The 23,837-nt window shown below is 37.3% G+C and overlaps 7 non-coding genes across 7 annotated transcripts; all 7 read right to left on the reverse strand.

The window, feature by feature from the left end:
• Positions 1–7,697: 7,697 nt before the first annotated feature.
• TRNAS-CGA (transfer RNA serine (anticodon CGA)) lies at positions 7,698–7,779 on the reverse strand. The gene has a single exon. It is a non-coding gene; the product is annotated as a tRNA-Ser (tRNA).
• Positions 7,780–11,264: 3,485 nt separating this feature from the next.
• On the reverse strand, positions 11,265–11,346 carry TRNAS-UGA (transfer RNA serine (anticodon UGA)). The gene has a single exon. It is a non-coding gene; the product is annotated as a tRNA-Ser (tRNA).
• A 1,595-nt stretch (positions 11,347–12,941) lies between these two features.
• On the reverse strand, positions 12,942–13,023 carry TRNAS-UGA (transfer RNA serine (anticodon UGA)). The gene has a single exon. It is a non-coding gene; the product is annotated as a tRNA-Ser (tRNA).
• A 3,480-nt stretch (positions 13,024–16,503) lies between these two features.
• TRNAS-UGA (transfer RNA serine (anticodon UGA)) lies at positions 16,504–16,585 on the reverse strand. The gene has a single exon. It is a non-coding gene; the product is annotated as a tRNA-Ser (tRNA).
• Positions 16,586–18,180: 1,595 nt separating this feature from the next.
• On the reverse strand, positions 18,181–18,262 carry TRNAS-UGA (transfer RNA serine (anticodon UGA)). The gene has a single exon. It is a non-coding gene; the product is annotated as a tRNA-Ser (tRNA).
• Positions 18,263–21,839: 3,577 nt separating this feature from the next.
• On the reverse strand, positions 21,840–21,921 carry TRNAS-UGA (transfer RNA serine (anticodon UGA)). The gene has a single exon. It is a non-coding gene; the product is annotated as a tRNA-Ser (tRNA).
• Positions 21,922–23,516: 1,595 nt separating this feature from the next.
• On the reverse strand, positions 23,517–23,598 carry TRNAS-UGA (transfer RNA serine (anticodon UGA)). Its single transcript has one exon. It is a non-coding gene; the product is annotated as a tRNA-Ser (tRNA).
• Positions 23,599–23,837: the final 239 nt, after the last annotated feature.

Below are 23,837 nucleotides of genomic sequence, written 5' to 3' on the forward strand. Positions count from 1 at the left end.
ACTATGTTTTCTTTTTTTGTAAATTCTTTATTTTGGAATTTTACACATCACCATTAAAACCAACCCCAATTCTCAGGTACAGTTAGCGAAATGTTAAGCAAGGGTTGGTTTCAGGCGAGAAGGAAGGAAAAAATGAGGGAAAAATAGGTAGGGGAGAAAAGGGAGAAAGAAAGGGAAAGGGAAAAAGGGTACACATACATATACAGTATCAACAACATTAACATCAACATCATGTGGTCGACAACAGAAGCACAATCATTAAATGGGTGCACTTTGGAAAATAACACATCGCACTACATTACAATTGGGCTATCTAGTTTGGGGCAGTGAGGCTAAAAACCCCAGAACAGAAGCCGTCTAATTCAGTTAAACTTGAGAAACTCTAAAATGCCTTTAAAGAGGATTGTCTTCTAAATACCTATTCCAAGGGGCCCAAGTCAACACATAAGCTTTATGATTATAAATTTCCCAGCTAGACAGCTCCTCTAAGCGAGAGATCTGATTTATTTTGGTATACCATTCTCCTAACGTGGGAGGAGCTGCATCCTTCCAATGGACAGCTATCAACTGTCTCGCCGCACTCAACATCAGTGGAAGAAGCCCATGTTTTTTTGGTAAAAAATCTTTAGACGGGCATGAAAGGAGAGCCTCCGTGGCTCTAAGATCAACCTTTATTAGTTTTAATTTTCTGAGAACTAGTTCAACTCCCTCCCAAAACACCCGCAATCTAGGGCAGCCCCAGAATATATGTGAATGATGTCCTCTAGAATTGAGGCATCGCCAACATTCATCATTATCCGCGAGGCCCAACTGGAATAATTTAGCTGGAGTTAAATGCCACCTAGTTAATATTTTATAAGAATTCTCCTGCAGAAGTACACATCTAGAAAAACCCCTGGCATTTGACAGCATTTTAGATATTTGGTCTTCTGTAAACGTGGTATTAAGTTCCATTTCCCAAGAGTGTATAAAGGAGGGTTTAGAATGTACAGTCGGAGAGATGAGATGCGAGTAAATGCGAGATATAATTTTTAGCCGTGGGGATGGAAGTTTAACCATAATATCTAACCAAGACCAATTAGATTTAGACGGGAATCTCCATCTGAACTGTAAAAGTGTACATCTGATGTGTTGTTTTTGGAGAAAATTTGTTGGTTGAGTCGACATGCCCTGTGGCCAAGACCCCTCCCGCAAGATGCCTTTACCATAAAAACTATTCAACGTTTCTCCAGGGATGTTGGACCATAAATTGTATGGGTCTTGAAAATCTAGCTCTAACAAATAGGGAATTGAGCCGATCGGTGTCAATATTGAGGGGAAGGTATCTTCCGGGAACTCTCCCATTACCAATCTTTTAATACGCAATGTAGTTGTAGTTACGTCATCCAACCTAAGAGAGGCCGGCGGTTTAGCCTTAGTCCAAAGATACGGCAAACCCCTCGGGCCCAATAAAGCCCAGTCAACACTATCCCCCTCCTCCCTTCCAGCACAGGACACCACCTTTAACCATCTACTGAGACGAATAGCCTTATAGTATAAAAAAAGGTCTGGGACCCCCAATCCTCCAGAAGAGATAGGGCGAGAAAGAAACTTATATGGCAACCTAGCCCTTTTAGATTTCCAAATAAATTTTCCAATAAGGGATTTTAATGTTCCAAAAAATGTCAGGGGAATCCAAATCGGAACCATGTTCATGGTATATAGTATAATAGGCATTATATATGCCTTAAACACTTTAATACGACCCATCCAGGATAAAGTGGGTAGGCTATACTTCTGCATCAGGCTTTTGACCTTTTGAATTAAAGGAATGTAATTATTGTGGAATAGGTTGGCGGGATCTCTAGTTATCGTTATTCCCAAATATCTAATAGAATTAGTAGCCCAAGAAAATGGAATCTGCGTACGAATAGTGGAGGTCTGAGAGTGAGGGAGACCAACGCTTAGCACTTCAGATTTTGATAAATTAATTTTGAAATTAGAAAGGAGACCAAAATGATGAAAGGCCTGAAGGATAATTGGGAATGCCCGGGATGGATTGGAGATAAGGAAAAGCAGATCATCTGTGAAAGCTAGAGTTTTAAGTGACCTTCGACCCACCGACAACCCCTCTATACGTTGGTCTTGTCTGATGCTTTGTATCAAAGTTTCTACAACTAAAATGAACAAAGATGGCGACAAGGGACAACCCTGTCTAGTCCCGTTATTAATCCCAAAACTATCTGACAGGGTGCCGTTAACTCTGACTTTGGCCGTCGGTTGGGAATAAAGCGAGAGGACCGCTGTTATATATTGGGGGGAAGCCAAACCTAAGCATTACTTGTTCCATGAACCTCCAGCTCACTCTGTCGAAAGCCTTCTCAGCATCCGTCGACAGAAGCATCAAAGGTATACCCCGAGTCTTAGCAAACATTATAGACTGAATGACTTTAGTAGAATTGTCCTTCCCTTCCCTGCCTCTTACAAAACCTACTTGATCTGCATGAATTAGCTTAGGTAAGAAATTGCTTAATCTGCCCGCTAATATTTTAGCCCACATCTTAATATCTGCATTAAGCAGTGATATTGGTCTGTAGCTAGCGCACAGGTTGGGGTCTTTACCCTCCTTAGGGAGGACTGTAATGTATGCCTCTAAGGATTGTCTAGGGGGGAGCTGGCCTTCCAGATAGGAATTAAACAAAGACACTAGGCGAGGTAACAGTGTTTTTATAAACTTTTTATAATAGATAATGGGAAGACCATCTGGACCCGGTGCCTTTCCGTTCGGAATAGTAGAAAGAGTGTCTAAAATTTCTTTGGGGCTAACTGGAGCAGTCAGCAAGGACTGGCCTTCAAGAGTTATTTTAGGGAGATGTAGTGAGGTCAAGAATTCTTTTATTTTTGCCAAGGCTGTGGCTGGCTCCTGCATGCTATCCGGTGTATTTAAATTGTATAAATTTTCATAAAAGGTTTTAAACTCCCTGGCAATATCTGCAGTCCCGAGAATTGAGGAGCCATCCAAAGCTCTGAGTTGTCTAAGAAACGTCTTTTCTTTTTGTTTCTTAAGTAGGGATGTCATAAGCTTACTACTTTTATTGCCATGAAGATAAAACTTCTGCTTACTTCTCATGTAGATTTTTGCTGATTGAATGTTTAAAAGGTTTTTCAATGAGGTTCTCAGATCTGTCAGTTCAGATAATGTTTTATTTACCTGAGATCTCTTATGTAGTCTCTCGTAGGAGCTTATTTGATGTAGAATAGACACAACCTTTTTTGTTTGCTCTTTTTTCAAATAGGAGCCTAGGGCGATAAATTCCCCTCTCATTACTGCTTTATGTGATTCCCATACCATAGGCAAGGGCGGGCCTGAGTGCAAATTATTTTGAAAAAAGAAGTCAAGAGTGTTTGTCAGTTTTTCAATGTGGGAATCCGAGTCCAACAGTGTCTCATTCAGTGACCATGACCCAGCCGGCCGTGGTAGAGTTTTTATCTCTATGTCAAGGAAAATGGGAGCGTGGTCTGAGAGAGAGATAATATCTATATTAGCTTTTTTAACTAATTGGAGATTAGCTGTTTGTATCAATAGGTAATCAATTCTGTGATAGCTATTATTCGGATGGGAATAAAAAGTGTAATCTCTGCCCGAAGGAAAAAGTGTTCTCCAAGGGTCTATCAGATGCAATTTTTGTAATGAAAGGTGTAATCTTCTCAGCGCCCTTTGAGCCGACCTGCCCGTTGAAGTATCTAAAATTGGGTTCAAAGATACATTAAAATCCCCTTCCATCAACAACAGACCCTCAGTAAAAAGTTCTAAAACATTCATTGTTTTACACAGCCAACCTATCTGGTTCCTATTTGGGGCATATAAATTACACAGGGTAATCTTAGTGTTGGCCAAAAAGCCCTTAATTATAATGTACCTGCCTTCTGAATCCGATAAACAATCACTCAAAATAAAGGGAACATTTTTCTTTATAGCAATACTCACTCCACCCGACGCTGAACCACCCGTACTGTGATACCAGGTCGGGTAGCGAGATCTAGACATATCTGGGACTCTCCCTTTTTTAAAATGTGTCTCCTGCAGGAAAACTATACTAGACTTCTTTGAATGCAAAAGATTCATTACTTGGCTTCTCTTACTTGGGGATCGCAAGCCCTTTACATTATACGAAGCCACTGTCATAGTGGCGAAGTTCACCTTATCACCCATAGTTTGGTAAAGGAAGTAATAACAAAGATTCCTCTGTCATCAAACCACCGAAATTAAAAAAAAACAAAGAGATAAAAAAAATAACAAAAACCCTAAAAATTATTAAGATAAAACAAGAGAAATATAACAAGAACCAACTACCTGCCTGTAGCAGAGGTAGGGGGTCAAACATACCTCCCATAACAGCAGGAAATAACATTTCTGACACACAAGTGGCACATGTTAACTTATACGGCAATTGAATGATAACAACACATGAGTAAATGTCAAACTTAGCAAGCTAAAATAAGATAGAACATGTCCGAATGGATCGAGGGGTCCGGCTCCAGTATTGGAAAAATGCAACCGAGAGAAGCACAAGAAAGCTCAGGGGGGTATCTCCTTTTCCATTCCAGATTTCCCTCTTTTAGGAGTCGAGCGTTTCTTTCCTAGGACCCAGTCACCCTGCCCTCCAGTAAAAGCATGGACAGGGAGAGGTGTGCGATGATCCATGTCCAGAGGTAGCCAGGAAGGAATATCCATAGGGGCAATGCCAAAAGCGTCCCATATTTTGGGTAAATCTTCAGGGGTCCGAACCATTATTTGCCTACCATCTCCTTGTATAGATATACCAAACGGAAACAGCCATTTATATAAGATTTTACATGAGCGCAACACCTCCAGGAGGGGCCTTAGGACTCTTCTTTTTGCAAGGGTTGACGGTGCAACGTCCTGATAAAGATGAATAGCAGATCCCTCATAAGAAAGATTTTTAATGTCTCTTGAGGCAGACAAAATAGCATTGGTATCCAAATAGCTCAATAGGCCGCAAATCACATCCCTCGGAGGTTCCATTGGCTTCGGCTTTGGTCTAAGTGATCTATGCACCCTCTCTATTATAATTCGATCACATGTTTCTTGTGGGATTAAGAGGGCAAAGATCTCCTTCGTAGATTTTTCTAATATTTCTGTGGAAACACTTTCAGGCAAGCCTTTTATCCGTATGTTCTTCCTGCGACTCCAATTTTCCTGATCCTCGAGAGCCAGAAAAGAGTTGTTAAGCTGTGTTCTGTGGTAGTCCAGATGCTCTCTCATGGCATTGGAGTGGCTAATGATAGAGGACTGAGAGGACTCCAAAGACTCCACTCTATTACCAATGTGTAGCAAATCCGCTCTCATGCCAGATATCTCATTAACTAATGGTTTTATAGCTTGTGCTAATAATTTTTTAAAAAACGATCTAGAAAGTTTCCCAGAATCTGATTGAGTGACATCGCTGCCTGAAGCATCATCACTGGAGTCTGAGTCCTCGACATGCTTCTCCTCCACAACCTCTGCAGGGAGCCTTTTAGCATTAGGCTTAGATGAAGCAGATTTATTTTTCAAAAATTTATCCATTTCACCCTGTTTGCTTCTATACGCCTGTGCAGCCAACGGTTTTGCACGCTCTTTGTTAGTTTTGACCATTTTGCTTAATTAAAGCGCGCCTTTAATTTACCACCCGTGCATCCAGAAAAGTCTAGTAGTGCATTTTTCTATATGAAAATAGCCCCATGCAACTTGGAGGGCGAGGGGTTAATATATGGAAACATCCGTGGGGATCTGCTGCAGCCGGTAGGGACAGGGTAACGTCAAATCCCCACCACGGCGCTGCAGAAAAGACACAATGTCCTCCTCACCAATGTCGCATAAATCTGTAGACAGCAGCACCTCTATGTGGGGAGAGCGATATCCCCCGATCCAAAAACAACTCAGACCCTGGGAAATGTCTCAGTAAAAATAGGGGGCCGTCAACACCTCGTCTGGCCCAGAGCCAGCACCCTCCTCCACCGCACGTAACGATAGTGCTCCTCGCAGGCCCCAGAGACAGATCACCGGGGGTTCCCTCTCACCGCCGTTTGCTCTAACGGGCGAGACCGCTCCTTGTTCCGCGGTCTCACGCCTCTATCGAGGGCCTCCTGCAGTCCGGTTTCCAGGCCTTGTGCTCAGGGGGATGTAAAGATGGCGCCCATCTCTCTCCAGCGCTGCAGCACCCTCCACGAGGCCGCTCTGCGCTCCGGTGTCACGGCGGAGAGCAGCAGCCCCTCTCTTCTCCCTACCACCCCTCACCTTCTCCTCCAAGCCCGGGGCACACTAAAATTAGTTTTAGCCACTTTCGTTCGGGCCAAATAAGGTAGTTTTGTGGCTGGAAGCGGGAGCTGCCATAAGACACGTCCTCCCTGTGTGAGATCCAGGCCACGCCCCCAGCTTTTACTATATTTTCTTTTCACTAATCTTTCATGTGCAAAATCCAATCTTTTCAAAGGTAAAACAAGAAACTGTGAACACGATTTCATCCAACATGAAGATTTCAAGTCCATCGTCTTAAAAATGCAGCCATCAAAATATATGGCATTGCTGATGGTTCTCAGTTGTCTTTTTGGAACAAGTTTAAATACTTTAATTGACATTTTATTGCTGAAAGAAATTTGGTGTAGAGGATTTCCAGCTATCAATACATAGATTTCTATTATCTGCAAATGATGTCATCAATATCATGGGAAACATCTAGTAATATTTCTTTAAGTTTTCATAATCGTTAATTTCATTCTTGAGACAGATTTCGACTCAAACATATTTAGTTGTCCCATTTTCAAATGTCTTGGCCCATTTTATTAACATACTGTATATATTATTTTACTCTTTTCGAGAAGGTCCAAAGTTTTGACCAAGTAAAACACTACACTGTGAACAGGTTTTGAACCTGTGTGGGGATTTGCGGCCATCACAGCCAATTATAGGCTCACTTTAACAGATGTGTTTGCCATGTGAACACAGAGAAGAGCCTGTGAAAAGATTTTGGCCTAAGTTCGCATGAATATCTATTGTAGGATACAGCCATGAGCAAATGAACTTGACTGACTTACTGAAGAGAAAGGAGTGGTCTGAGATTAAAGAGTAGAAGGAGATGAATGGATTGTATATTGAGAAACGCAGAGATTTTGTTGACCACATGTTTCTCATGGTTAAAATTGTCTTTGGTTTCCGCACACTGTCAGGGAATTAATCTGCATTGTTTTATTATTCCCAGCTTTTACTATATTTTCTTTTCACTAATCTTTCATGTGCAAAATCCAATCTTTTCAAAGGTAAAACAATAAACTGTGAACACGATTTCATCCAACATGAAGATTTCAAGTCCATCGTCTTAAAAATGCAGCCATCAAAATATATGACATTGCTGATGGTTCTCAGTTGTCTTTTTGGAACCAGTTTAAATACTTTCATTGACTTTTTATTGCTGAAAGAAATTTGGTGTAGAGGATTTCCAGTTATCAAAACATAGATTTCTATTATCTGCAAATGATGTCATCAATATCATGGGAAACATCGAGTAATATTTCTTGAAGTTTTCATACTGCTTTATTTCATTCTTGAGGCAGATTTTGTCCCATTTTCATATCACTTTGCCCGTTTTAATAATATACTGTATATATTATTTTACTCTTTTCGAGAAGGTCCAAAGTTTTGACCAAGTAAAACACTGCGCTGTGAACAGGATTTGAAGCTGTGCAGGGATACCCCATTGGATTTCGAGTCCAACGCCTTAACCACTCGGCCATCACAGCCAACTGTTGACTAATCTATCAGATGTTTTTGCCATGTGAGCACAGAGGGAGAGCCTGTGAGAAGATTTTGGTCTAAGTTCACCTGAATCTCTACTGAACTACAAAGCCATGAGCATGAAAACTAGACTGACTTACTGAAGAGAAAGAAGTGGTCTGAGATCAAAGAGTAGAAGGAGATAAATGGATTGTATATTAAGAAACGCAGTGATTTTGTTGACCACATGTTTCTCATGGTTAAAATTGTGGTTGGACACCGCGCACTGCCAGGGAATTAACCTGCATTTTTTTTTTATTCCCAACTTTTACTATATTTTCTTTTCACTAATCTTTCATAAGAAAAATCCAATCTTTTCAAAACTAATACAATAAACTGAACATGATTTCATCCAACAAGAAGATTTCAAGTCCATCGTCTTAAAAATGCAGCCATCAAAATATATGGCATTGCTGATGGTTCTCAGTTGTCTTTTTGGAACCAGTTTAAATACTTTAATTGACATTTTATTGCTGAAAGAAATTTGGTGTAGAGGATTTCCAGCTATCAATACATAGATTTCTATTATCTGCAAATGATGTCATCAATATCATGGGAAACATCTAGTAATATTTCTTTAAGTTTTCATACTTGTTAATTTCATTCTTGAGACAGATTTCGACTCAAATATATTTAGTAGTCCCATTTTCATATGTCTTGTCCCATTTTAATAATATACTGTATATATTATTTTACTCTTTTCGAGAAAGTCCAAAGTTTTGACCAAGTAAAACACTGCACTGTGAACAGGATTTGAACCTGTGTGGGGATTTGCGGCCATCACAGCCAATTATAGGCTCACTTTATCAGATGTGTTTGCCATGTGAACACAGAGAACAGCCTGTGAAAAGATTTTGGCCTAAATTCGCATGAATATCTATTGTAGGATACAGCCATGAGCAAGAGAACTTGACTGACTTACTGAAGAGAAAGGAGTGGTCTGAGATTAACACTAGAACTACTGTACTCGTGACACATACTAGAACTACTGAATGTAGTCATTTTGACTACTGACTTGTTTTCGTTATTAGAGTTTCATTTGTGGTTATTTATTAATTATATTTTTTTAATGTATTATTATTGTGAGATCCAACAGTAATGCTTTGGAATGTTTTTTTCATTTATTTTTTTTCATATTTTTCTACAGGAAATAACAAAAGTAAAGTAAGCAAAACAATAATAGACGTTTTAAAATAATTTATTATTAAAGTGCACACATATAAACAACAACTCAAGAACAACAAGCAGAGAAAATGTAAGTGAAGGAGAAGAAAAATGAAAATATGGCGCAGAATCTCAATAAAAACGACCAACCGTTATTATGAAGTACAACCGGTAACTTTCTAAACATTTGTTGATTCGCATTTCAGGCATCGTCTTTCAATTACAGCGGTACATTGCCCACACAAAGACTTATGGCAAGTCATACAATTTCCAACAGATCGATTTATTTTTGCATTTTGCTTTTATCTGGCAAAGTTTTTTTTGAGACATCACATCTGAAGATGTAGCAACTTGAGACATGCCACCCTTTCCCCTAGATACAACATACGGACCACTCAACTCTGTGACAAGCTTTTGCAAAAATGCCTTGTGTGACATTTGTCAGGTGGTCATCTTCTTGTATAATATCCAAGCATTTATACCCGCTAAGTCTAAGGTATTTTCAAATGCGTGAACAGGCCGTCTCCTAGTACCTGTTCTTGTGCTGTATTTGCGTGCCATCTGATCTACTACATCTACTCCATATTTTGTTTCATTATAAAACTTTACAGTTTCTGGAGATTTTTTGGAGATTCAGAAGCAACAAGAACATCGGGATGGACGGAACTCAGAATTATCACATTTTTGGTTGGCTTACCTTGATACACGGTAAGTGTAAAATTATCCTCATTTTTATAGACTTTAGTGCTGTACAACTTTTCTTTCATTGTTTTTATTTCTTTAGGCACTTCTCGTCTTATCTTATTTAGCGTTCCCACGATAGTCGTTCCCTGGCTTTTTAGCTGTTTGGCAAGTTTTACTGATGTAAAATAATTATCGGTGGTTACATTTCGACCTTTTTTCAAAAACGGCTGCAATAGTTTCATGACTACGTGGTCAGCTAAACGGTCATCAGCACGGCGTGAATCATCTTTACCCAGATAAGGGAAGCCATTTACAACATATTTACTATCCTTATCTACAGCTAGCCAAAATTTATGGCCATATTTATCTGGCTTGGAAGGTGTATACTGTGTGAAAGGACACCTGGTTTTGCTTGGAAAAGTTGTTCATCAACCGTAATGTATGGGCCAGGTTTGTAACAAGCAATGCAATTGGCAATAAACCTGTCCCACACAATAGAAAAGAGAGCAAATTTGCCGGTTTGCAGTCTCTGCGATCGATTGGACTTCTCATCAAATCTGAGGTAATGCATAATTTCTACAAAACGGTCCCTAGACATTATCGCTTTGCATAACGGTATTCCCCAGTCATAATCTAACCAGGTAACACGATGAAAATGTGAAAAGTTTGTCATCTGAATTGAACTAAATCTATTTGAACATCAGGGTAAATAAGATACAGTGAAAAAATTATGCACAAAACTTTACAGCAACTTTTAGTGACAAAAGGACAGCAAAATATAGCAGGTAGTCAAAAAGACTACCTTTTAGTAGTTATAGGTGAATGTTGAAATAAATGGGCAATTTTTGCACCTAAATTATTTATTGCCACAAAATCTTTTTTAACATCCTATTTGAGGAAAAGTCACCGAGTCTCAAGCCGGAATTCCAAAAAATGTAGTCACAGAGGAGAAATACATAGTGCGAAGTAGTCAAAATGACTACCTCAGTAGTTCTAGTGTTAAAGAGTAGAAGGAGATGAATGCATTGTATATTGAGAAACGCAGAGATTTTGTTGACCACGTGTTTCTAATGGTTAAAATTGTCTTTGGTTTCCGCACACTGTCAGGGAATTAATCTGCATTGTTTTATTATTCCCAGCTTTTACTACATTTTCTTTTCACTAATCTTTCATGTGCAAAATCCAATCTTTTCAAAGGTAAAACAATAAACTGTGAACACGATTTCATCCAACATGAAGATTTCAAGTCCATCGTCTTAAAAATGCAGCCATCAAAATATATGGCATTGCTGATGGTTCTCAGTTGTCTTTTTGGAACCAGTTTAAATACTTTCATTGACTTTTTATTGCTGAAAGAAATTTGGTGTAGAGGATTAACAGCAACCAATACATAGATTTCTATTATCTGCAAATGATGTCATCAATATCATGGGAAACATCGAGTAATATTTCTTGAAGTTTTCATACTGCTTAATTTCATTCTTGAGGCAAACATGTTGGAGTTGTCCCATTTTCATATCACTTGGCCCGTTTTAATAATATACTGTATATATTATTTTACTCTTGTCGAGAAGGTCCAAAGTTTTGACCAAGTAAAACACTGCGCTGTGAACAGGATTTGAACCTGTGCGGGGATACCACATTGGATTTCAAGTCCAACGCCTTAACCAGTCGGCCAGCACAGCCAACTGTTGAATAATCTATCAGATGTTTTTGCCATGTGAGCACAGAGGGAAAGCCTGTGAGAAGATTTTGGTCTAAGTTCACCTGAATCTCTACTGAACTACACAGCCATGAGCATGAAAACTAGACTGACTTACTGAAGAGAAAGAAGTGGTCTGAGATCAAAGAGTAGAAGGAGATAAATGGATTGTATATTAAGAAACGCAGTGATTTTGTTGACCACATGTTTCTCATGCTTAAAATTGTGGTTGGACACCGCGCACTGCCAGGGAATTAATCTGCATTTTTTTATTATTCCCAACTTTTACTATATTTTCTTTTCACTAATCTTTCATCAGCAAAATCCAATCTTTTCAAAACTAATACAATAAACTGAACATGATTTCATCCAACATGAAGATTTCAAGTCCATCGTCTTAAAAATGAAGCCATCAAAATATGTGGCATTGCTGATGGTTCTCAGTTGTCTTTTTGGAACCAGTTTAAATACTTTAATTGACATTTTATTGCTGAAAGAAATTTGGTGTAGAGGATTTCCAGCTATCAATACATAGATTTCTATTATCTGCAAATGATGTCATCAATATCATGGGAAACATCTAGTAATATTTTTTTAAGTTTTCATACTTGTTAATTTCAATCTTGAGACAGATTTCGACTCAAACATATTTAGTTGTCCCATTTTCATATGTCTTGGCCCATTTTAATAATATACTGTATATATTATTTTACTCTTTTCGAGAAGGTCCAAAGTTTTGACCAAGTAAAACACTGCACTGTGAACAGGTTTTGAACCTGTGTGGAGATTTGCGTCCATCACAGCCAATTATAGGCTCACTTTATCAGATGTGTTTGCCATGTGAACACAGAGAACAGCCTGTGAGAAGATTTTGGCCTAAGTTCGCATGAATATCTATTGTAGGATACAGCCATGAGCAAGAGAACTTGACTGACTTACTGAAGAGAAAGGAGTGGTCTGAGATCAAAGAGTAGAAGGAGATGAATGGATTGTATATTGAGAAACGCAGAGATTTTGTTGACCACATGTTTCTCATGGTTAAAATTGTCTTTGGTTTCCGCACACTGTCAGGGAATTAATCTGCATTGTTTTATTATTCCCAGCTTCTGCTATATTTTCTTTTCACTAATCTTTCATGTGCAAAATCCAATCTTTTCAAAGGTAAAACAATAAACTGTGAACACGATTTCATTCAACATGAAGATTTCAAGTCCATCGTCTTAAAAATGCAGCCATCAAAATATATGGCATTGCTGATGGTTCTCAGTTGTGTTTTTGGAACCAGTTTAAATACTTTCATTGACTTTTTATTGCTGAAAGAAATTTGGTGTAGAGGATTTCCAGCAACCAATACATAGATTTCTATTATGGGCAATGATGTCATCAATATCATTCGAAAAATGGAGTAACATTTCTTGAAGTTTTCATACTGCTTAATTTCATTCTTGAGGCAGATTTTGAGTCAAACATGTTGGAGTTGTCCCATTTTCATATCACTTGGCCCGTTTTAATAATATACTGTATATATTATTTTACTCTTTTCGAGAAGGTCCAAAGTTTTGACCAAGTAAAACACTGCGCTGTGAACAGGATTTGAACCTGTGCGGGGATACCCCACTGGATTTCAAGTCCAACGCCTTAACCACTCGGCCATCACAGCCAACTGTTGAATAATCTATCAGATGTTTTTGCCATGTGAGCACAGAGGGAAAGCCTGTGAGAAGATTTTGGACTAAGTTCACCTGAAACTCTACTGAACTACACAGCCATGAGCATGAAAACTAGACTGACTTACTGAAGAGAAAGAAGTGGTCTGAGATCAAAGAGTAGAAGGAGATAAATGGATTGTATATTAAGAAACGCAGTGATTTTGTTGACCACATGTTTCTCATGCTTAAAATTGTGATTGGACACCGCGCACTGCCAGGGAATTAATCTGCATTTTTTTATTATTCCGAACTTTTACTATATTTTCTTTTCACTAATCTTTCATAAGCAAAATCCAATCTTTTCAAAACTAATACAATAAACTGAACATGATTTCATCCAACAAGAAGATTTCAAGTCCATCGTCTTAAAAATGCAGCCATCAAAATATATGGCATTGCTGATGGTTCTCAGTTGTCTTTTTGGAACCAGTTTAAATACTTTAATTGACATTTTATTGCTGAAAGAAATTTGGTGTAGAGGATTTCCAGCTATCAATACATAGATTTCTATTATCTGCAAATGATGTCATCAATATCATGGGAAACATCTAGTAATATTTCTTTAAGTTTTCATACTTGTTAATTTCATTCTTGAGACAGATTTCGACTCAAATATATTTAGTAGTCCCATTTTCATATGTCTTGTCCCATTTTAATAATATACTGTATATATTATTTTTCTCTTTTCGAGAAAGTCCAAAGTTTTGACCAAGTAAAACACTGCACTGTGAACAGGATTTGAACCTGTGTGGGGATTTGCGGCCATCACAGCCAATTATAGGCTCACTTTATCAGATGTGTTTGCCATGTGAACACAGAGAACAGCCTGTGAAAAGATTTTGGCCTAAATTCGCATGAATATCTATTGTAGGATACAGCCATGAGCAAGAGAACTTGACTGACTTACTGAAGAGAAAGGAGTGGTCTGAGATTAACACTAGAACTTCTGTACTCGTGACACCTACTAGAACTACTGAATGTAGTCATTTTGACTACTGACTTGTTTTCGTTATTAGAGTTTCATTTGTGGTTATTTATTAATTATATTTTTTTAATGTATTATTATTGTGAGATCCAACAGTAATGCTTTGGAATGTTTTTTTTATTTATTTTTTTTCATATTTTTCTACAGGAAATAACAAAAGTAAAGTAAGCAAAACAATAATAGACGTTTTAAAATAATTTATTATTAAAGTGCACACATATAAACAACAACTCAAGAACAACAAGCAGAGAAAATGTAAGTGAAGGAGAAGAAAAATGAAAATATGGCGCAGAATCTCAATAAAAACGACCAACCGTTATTATGAAGTACAACCGGTAACTTTCTAAACATTTGTTGATTCGCATTTCAGGCATCGTCTTTCAATTACAGCGGTACATTGCCCACACAAAGACTTATGGCAAGTCATACAATTTCCAACAGATCGATTTATTTTTGCATTTTGCTTTTATCTGGCAAAGTTTTTTTTGAGACATCACATCTGAAGATGTAGCAACTTGAGACATGCCACCCTTTCCCCTAGATACAACATACGGACCACTCAACTCTGTGACAAGCTTTTGCAAAAATGCCTTGCGTGACATTTGTCAGGTGGTCATCTTCTTGTATAATATCCAAGCATTTATACCCGCTAAGTCTAAAGTATTTTCAAATGCGTGAACAGGCCGTCTCCTAGTACCTGTTCTTGTGCTGTATTTGCGTGCCATCTGATCTACTACATCTACTCCATATTTTGTTTCATTATAAAACTTTACAGTTTCTGGAGATTTTTTGGAGATTCAGAAGCAACAAGAACATCGGGATGGACGGAACTCAGAATTATCACATTTTTGGTTGGCTTACCTTGATACACGGTAAGTGTAAAATTATCCTCATTTTTATAGACTTTAGTGCTGTACAACTTTTCTTTCATTGTTTTTATTTCTTTAGGCACTTCTCGTCTTATCTTATTTAGCGTTCCCACGATAGTCGTTCCCTGGCTTTTTAGCTGTTTGGCAAGTTTTACTGATGTAAAATAATTATCGGTGGTTACATTTCGACCTTTTTTCAAAAACGGCTGCAATAGTTTCATGACTACGTGGTCAGCTAAACGGTCATCAGCACGGCGTGAATCATCTTTACCCAGATAAGGGAAGCCATTTACAACATATTTACTATCCTTATCTACAGCTAGCCAAAATTTATGGCCATATTTATCTGGCTTGGAAGGTGTATACTGTGTGAAAGGACACCTGGTTTTGCTTGGAAAAGTTGTTCATCAACCGTAATGTATGGGCCAGGTTTGTAACAAGCAATGCAATTGGCAATAAACCTGTCCCACACAATAGAAAAGAGAGCAAATTTGCCGGTTTGCAGTCTCTGCGATCGATTGGACTTCTCATCAAATCTGAGGTAATGCATAATTTCTACAAAACGGTCCCTAGACATTATCGCTTTGCATAACGGTATTCCCCAGTCATAATCTAACCAGGTAACACGATGAAAATGTGAAAAGTTGACATCTGAATTGAACTAAATCTATATGAACATCAGGGTAAATAAGACACAGTGAAAAAATTATGCACAAAACTTTACAGCAACGTTTAGTGACAAAAGGACAGCAAAATATAGCAGGTAGTCAAAAAGACTACCTTTTAGTAGTTATAGGTGAATGTTGAAATAAATGGGCAATTTTTGCACCTAAATTATTTATTGCCACAAAATCTTTTTTAACATCCTATTTGAGGAAAAGTCACCGAGTCTCAAGCCGGAATTCCAAAAAATGTAGTCACAGAGGAGAAATACATAGTGCGAAGTAGTCAAAATGACTACCTCAGTAGTTCTAGTGTTAAAGAGTAGAAGGAGATGAATGGATTGTATATTGAGAAACGCAGAGATTTTGTTGACCACGTGTTTCTAATGGTTAAAATTGTCTTTGGTTTCCGCACACTGTCAGGGAATTAATCTGCATTGTTTTATTATTCCCAGCTTTTACTACATTTTCTTTTCACTAATCTTTCATGTGCAAAATCCAATCTTTCAAAGGTAAAACAATAAACTGTGAACACGATTTCATCCAACATGAAGATTTCAAGTCCATCGTCTTAAAAATGCAGCCATCAAAATATATGGCATTGCTGATGGTTCTCAGTTGTCTTTTTGGAACCAGTTTAAATACTTTCATTGACTTTTTATTGCTGAAAGAAATTTGGTGTAGAAGATTTCCAGCAAATACATAGATTTCTATTATCTGCAAATGATGTCATCAATATCATGGGGAACATCGAGTAATATTTCTTGAAGTTTTCATACTGCTTAATTTCATTCTTGAGGCAAACATGTTGGAGTTGTCCCATTTTCATATCACTTGGCCCGTTTTAATAATATACTGTATATATTATTTTACTCTTTTCGAGAAGGTCCAAAGTTTTGACCAAGTAAAACACTGCGCTGTGAACAGGATTTAAACCTGTGCGGGGATACCCCACTGGATTTCAAGTCCAACGCCTTAACCACTCGGCCATCACAGCCAACTGTTGAATAATCTATCAGATGTTTTTGCCATGTGAGCACAGAGGGAAAGCCTGTGAGAAGATTTTGGTCTAAGTTCACCTGAATCTCTACTGAACTACACAGCCATGAGCATGAAAACTAGACTGACTTACTGAAGAGAAAGAAGTGGTCTGAGATCAAAGAGTAGAAGGAGATAAATCGATTGTATATTAAGAAACGCAGTGATTTTGTTGACCACATGTTTCTCATGCTTAAAATTGTGGTTGGACACCGCGCACTGCCAGGGAATTAATCTGCATTTTTTTATTATTCCCAACTTTTACTATATTTTCTTTTCACTAATCTTTCATCAGCAAAATCCAATCTTTTCAAAACTAATACAATAAACTGAACATGATTTCATCCAACATGAAGATTTCAAGTCCATCGTCTTAAAAATGAAGCCATCAAAATATGTGGCATTGCTGATGGTTCTCAGTTGTCTTTTTGGAACCAGTTTAAATACTTTAATTGACATTTTATTGCTGAAAGAAATTTGGTGTAGAGGATTTCCAGCTATCAATACATAGATTTCTATTATCTGCAAATGATGTCATCAATATCATGGGAAACATCTAGTAATATTTTTTTAAGTTTTCATACTTGTTAATTTCAATCTTGAGACAGATTTCGACTCAAACATATTTAGTTGTCCCATTTTCATATGTCTTGGCCCATTTTAATAATATACTGTATATATTATTTTACTCTTTTCGGGAAGGTCCAAAGTTTTGACCAAGTAAAACACTGCACTGTGAACAGGTTTTGAACCTGTGTGGAGATTTGCGGCCATCACAGCCAATTATAGGCTCACTTTATCAGATGTGTTTGCCATGTGAACACAGAGAACAGCCTGTGAGAAGATTTTGGCCTAAGTTCGCATGAATATCTATTGTAGGATACAGCCATGAGCAAGAGAACTTGACTGACTTACTGAAGAGAAAGGAGTGGTCTGAGATCAAAGAGTAGAAGGAGATGAATGGATTGTATATTGAGAAACGCAGAGATTTTGTTGACCACATGTTTCTCATGGTTAAAATTGTCTTTGGTTTCCGCACACTGTCAGGGAATTAATCTGCATTGTTTTATTATTCCCAGCTTCTGCTATATTTTCTTTTCACTAATCTTTCATGTGCAAAATCCAATCTTTTCAAAGGTAAAACAATAAACTGTGAACACGATTTCATTCAACATGAAGATTTCAAGTCCATCGTCTTAAAAATGCAGCCATCAAAATATATGGCATTGCTGATGGTTCTCAGTTGTGTTTTTGGAACCAGTTTAAATACTTTCATTGACTTTTTATTGCTGAAAGAAATTTGGTGTAGAGGATTTCCAGCAACCAATACATAGATTTCTATTATGGGCAATGATGTCATCAATATCATTCGAAAAATGGAGTAACATTTCTTGAAGTTTTCATACTGCTTAATTTCATTCTTGAGGCAGATTTTGAGTCAAACATGTTGGAGTTGTCCCATTTTCATATCACTTGGCCCGTTTTAATAATATACTGTATATATTATTTTACTCTTTTCGAGAAGGTCCAAAGTTTTGACCAAGTAAAACACTGCGCTGTGAACAGGATTTGAACCTGTGCGGGGATACCCCACTGGATTTCAAGTCCAACGCCTTAACCACTCGGCCATCACAGCCAACTGTTGAATAATCTATCAGATGTTTTTGCCATGTGAGCACAGAGGGAAAGCCTGTGAGAAGATTTTGGTCTAAGTTCACCTGAAACTCTACTGAACTACACAGCCATGAGCATGAAAACTAGACTGACTTACTGAAGAGAAAGAAGTGGTCTGAGATCAAAGAGTAGAAGGAGATAAATGGATTGTATATTAAGAAACGCAGTGATTTTGTTGACCACATGTTTCTCATGCTTAAAATTGTGATTGGACACCGCGCACTGCCAGGGAATTAATCTGCATTTTTTTATTATTCCGAACTTTTACTATATTTTCTTTTCACTAATCTTTCATAAGCAAAATCCAATCTTTTCAAAACTAATACAATAAACTGAACATGATTTCATCCAACAAGAAGATTTCAAGTCCATCGTCTTAAAAATGCAGCCATCAAAATATATGGCATTGCTGATGGTTCTCAGTTGTCTTTTTGGAACCAGTTTAAATACTTTAATTGACATTTTATTGCTGAAAGAAATTTGGTGTAGAGGATTTCCAGCTATCAATACATAGATTTCTATTATCTGCAAATGATGTCATCAATATCATGGGAAACATCTAGTAATATTTCTTTAAGTTTTCATACTTGTTAATTTCATTCTTGAGACAGATTTCGACTCAAATATATTTAGTAGTCCCATTTTCATATGTCTTGTCCCATTTTAATAATATACTGTATATATTATTTTTCTCTTTTCGAGAAAGTCCAAAGTTTTGAACAAGTAAAACACTGCACTGTGAACAGGATTTGAACCTGTGTGGGGATTTGCGGCCATCACAGCCAATTATAGGCTCACTTTATCAGATGTGTTTGCCATGTGAACACAGAGAACAGCCTGTGAAAAGATTTTGGCCTAAATTCGCATGAATATCTATTGTAGGATACAGCCATGAGCAAGAGAACTTGACTGACTTACTGAAGAGAAAGGAGTGGTCTGAGATTAACACTAGAACTTCTGTACTCGTGACACCTACTAGAACTACTGAATGTAGTCATTTTGACTACTGACTTGTTTTCGTTATTAGAGTTTCATTTGTGGTTATTTATTAATTATATTTTTTTAATGTATTATTATTGTGAGATCCAACAGTAATGCTTTGGAATGTTTTTTTTATTTATTTTTTTTCATATTTTTCTACAGGAAATAACAAAAGTAAAGTAAGCAAAACAATAATAGACGTTTTAAAATAATTTATTATTAAAGTGCACACATATAAACAACAACTCAAGAACAACAAGCAGAGAAAATGTAAGTGAAGGAGAAGAAAAATGAAAATATGGCGCAGAATCTCAATAAAAACGACCAACCGTTATTATGAAGTACAACCGGTAACTTTCTAAACATTTGTTGATTCGCATTTCAGGCATCGTCTTTCAATTACAGCGGTACATTGCCCACACAAAGACTTATGGCAAGTCATACAATTTCCAACAGATCGATTTATTTTTGCATTTTGCTTTTATCTGGCAAAGTTTTTTTTGAGACATCACATCTGAAGATGTAGCAACTTGAGACATGCCACCCTTTCCCCTAGATACAACATACGGACCACTCAACTCTGTGACAAGCTTTTGCAAAAATGCCTTGCGTGACATTTGTCAGGTGGTCATCTTCTTGTATAATATCCAAGCATTTATACCCGCTAAGTCTAAGGTATTTTCAAATGCGTGAACAGGCCGTCTCCTAGTACCTGTTCTTGTGCTGTATTTGCGTGCCATCTGATCTACTACATCTACTCCATATTTTGTTTCATTATAAAACTTTACAGTTTCTGGAGATTTTTTGGAGATTCAGAAGCAACAAGAACATCGGGATGGACGGAACTCAGAATTATCACATTTTTGGTTGGCTTACCTTGATACACGGTAAGTGTAAAATTATCCTCATTTTTATAGACTTTAGTGCTGTACAACTTTTCTTTCATTGTTTTTATTTCTTTAGGCACTTCTCGTCTTATCTTATTTAGCGTTCCCACGATAGTCGTTCCCTGGCTTTTTAGCTGTTTGGCAAGTTTTACTGATGTAAAATAATTATCGGTGGTTACATTTCGACCTTTTTTCAAAAACGGCTGCAATAGTTTCATGACTACGTGGTCAGCTAAACGGTCATCAGCACGGCGTGAATCATCTTTACCCAGATAAGGGAAGCCATTTACAACATATTTACTATCCTTATCTACAGCTAGCCAAAATTTATGGCCATATTTATCTGGCTTGGAAGGTGTATACTGTGTGAAAGGACACCTGGTTTTGCTTGGAAAAGTTGTTCATCAACCGTAATGTATGGGCCAGGTTTGTAACAAGCAATGCAATTGGCAATAAACCTGTCCCACACAATAGAAAAGAGAGCAAATTTGCCGGTTTGCAGTCTCTGCGATCGATTGGACTTCTCATCAAATCTGAGGTAATGCATAATTTCTACAAAACGGTCCCTAGACATTATCGCTTTGCATAACGGTATTCCCCAGTCATAATCTAACCAGGTAACACGATGAAAATGTGAAAAGTTGACATCTGAATTGAACTAAATCTATATGAACATCAGGGTAAATAAGACACAGTGAAAAAATTATGCACAAAACTTTACAGCAACGTTTAGTGACAAAAGGACAGCAAAATATAGCAGGTAGTCAAAAAGACTACCTTTTAGTAGTTATAGGTGAATGTTGAAATAAATGGGCAATTTTTGCACCTAAATTATTTATTGCCACAAAATCTTTTTTAACATCCTATTTGAGGAAAAGTCACCGAGTCTCAAGCCGGAATTCCAAAAAATGTAGTCACAGAGGAGAAATACATAGTGCGAAGTAGTCAAAATGACTACCTCAGTAGTTCTAGTGTTAAAGAGTAGAAGGAGATGAATGGATTGTATATTGAGAAACGCAGAGATTTTGTTGACCACGTGTTTCTAATGGTTAAAATTGTCTTTGGTTTCCGCACACTGTCAGGGAATTAATCTGCATTGTTTTATTATTCCCAGCTTTTACTACATTTTCTTTTCACTAATCTTTCATGTGCAAAATCCAATCTTTCAAAGGTAAAACAATAAACTGTGAACACGATTTCATCCAACATGAAGATTTCAAGTCCATCGTCTTAAAAATGCAGCCATCAAAATATATGGCATTGCTGATGGTTCTCAGTTGTCTTTTTGGAACCAGTTTAAATACTTTCATTGACTTTTTATTGCTGAAAGAAATTTGGTGTAGAAGATTTCCAGCAAATACATAGATTTCTATTATCTGCAAATGATGTCATCAATATCATGGGGAACATCGAGTAATATTTCTTGAAGTTTTCATACTGCTTAATTTCATTCTTGAGGCAAACATGTTGGAGTTGTCCCATTTTCATATCACTTGGCCCGTTTTAATAATATACTGTATATATTATTTTACTCTTTTCGAGAAGGTCCAAAGTTTTGACCAAGTAAAACACTGCGCTGTTTCATATCACTTGGCCCGTTTTAATAATATACTGTATATATTATTTTACTCTTTTCGAGAAGGTCCAAAGTTTTGACCAAGTAAAACACTGCGCTGTGAACAGGATTTGAACCTGTGCGGGGATACCCCACTGGATTTCAAGTCCAACTCCTTAACCACTCGGCCATCACAGCCAACTGTTGAACAATCTATCAGATGTTTTTGCCATGTGAGCACAGAGGGAAAGCCTGTGAGAAGATTTTGGTCTAAGTTCACCTGAATCTCTACTGAACTACACAGCCATGAGCATGAAAACTAGACTGACTTACTGAAGAGAAAGAAGTGGTCTGAGATCAAAGAGTAGAAGGAGATAAATGGATTGTATATTAAGAAACGCAGTGATTTTGTTGACCACATGTTTCTCATGCTTAAAATTGTGGTTGGACACCGCGCACTGCCAGGGAATTAATCTGCATTTTTTTATTATTCCCAACTTTTACTATATTTTCTTTTCACTAATCTTTCATCAGCAAAATCCAATCTTTTCAAAACTAATACAATAAACTGAACATGATTTCATCCAACATGAAGATTTCAAGTCCATCGTCTTAAAAATGAAGCCATCAAAATATGTGGCATTGCTGATGGTTCTCAGTTGTCTTTTTGGAACCAGTTTAAATACTTTAATTGACATTTTATTGCTGAAAGAAATTTGGTGTAGAGGATTTCCAGCTATCAATACATAGATTTCTATTATCTGCAAATGATGTCATCAATATCATGGGAAACATCTAGTAATATTTTTTTAAGTTTTCATACTTGTTAATTTCAATCTTGAGACAGATTTCGACTCAAACATATTTAGTTGTCCCATTTTCATATGTCTTGGCCCATTTTAATAATATACTGTATATATTATTTTACTCTTTTCGAGAAGGTCCAAAGTTTTGACCAAGTAAAACACTGCACTGTGAACAGGTTTTGAACCTGTGTGGAGATTTGCGGCCATCACAGCCAATTATAGGCTCACTTTATCAGATGTGTTTGCCATGTGAACACAGAGAACAGCCTGTGAGAAGATTTTGGCCTAAGTTCGCATGAATATCTATTGTAGGATACAGCCATGAGCAAGAGAACTTGACTGACTTACTGAAGAGAAAGGAGTGGTCTGAGATCAAAGAGTAGAAGGAGATGAATGGATTGTATATTGAGAAACGCAGAGATTTTGTTGACCACATGTTTCTCATGGTTAAAATTGTCTTTGGTTTCCGCACACTGTCAGGGAATTAATCTGCATTGTTTTATTATTCCCAGCTTCTGCTATATTTTCTTTTCACTAATCTTTCATGTGCAAAATCCAATCTTTTCAAAGGTAAAACAATAAACTGTGAACACGATTTCATTCAACATGAAGATTTCAAGTCCATCGTCTTAAAAATGCAGCCATCAAAATATATGGCATTGCTGATGGTTCTCAGTTGTGTTTTTGGAACCAGTTTAAATACTTTCATTGACTTTTTATTGCTGAAAGAAATTTGGTGTAGAGGATTTCCAGCAACCAATACATAGATTTCTATTATGGGCAATGATGTCATCAATATCATTCGAAAAATGGAGTAACATTTCTTGAAGTTTTCATACTGCTTAATTTCATTCTTGAGGCAGATTTTGAGTCAAACATGTTGGAGTTGTCCCATTTTCATATCACTTGGCCCGTTTTAATAATATACTGTATATATTATTTTACTCTTTTCGAGAAGGTCCAAAGTTTTGACCAAGTAAAACACTGCGCTGTGAACAGGATTTGAACCTGTGCGGGGATACCCCACTGGATTTCAAGTCCAACGCCTTAACCACTCGGCCATCACAGCCAACTGTTGAATAATCTATCAGATGTTTTTGCCATGTGAGCACAGAGGGAAAGCCTGTGAGAAGATTTTGGTCTAAGTTCACCTGAAACTCTACTGAACTACACAGCCATGAGCATGAAAACTAGACTGACTTACTGAAGAGAAAGAAGTGGTCTGAGATCAAAGAGTAGAAGGAGATAAATGGATTGTATATTAAGAAACGCAGTGATTTTGTTGACCACATGTTTCTCATGCTTAAA

Source organism: Dendrobates tinctorius, unplaced genomic scaffold (genome assembly GCF_039654945.1).
Source record: "Dendrobates tinctorius isolate UK_male_01 unplaced genomic scaffold, ASM3965494v1 ptg000151l, whole genome shotgun sequence".
Classification (NCBI taxonomy): domain Eukaryota; kingdom Metazoa; phylum Chordata; class Amphibia; order Anura; family Dendrobatidae; genus Dendrobates; species Dendrobates tinctorius.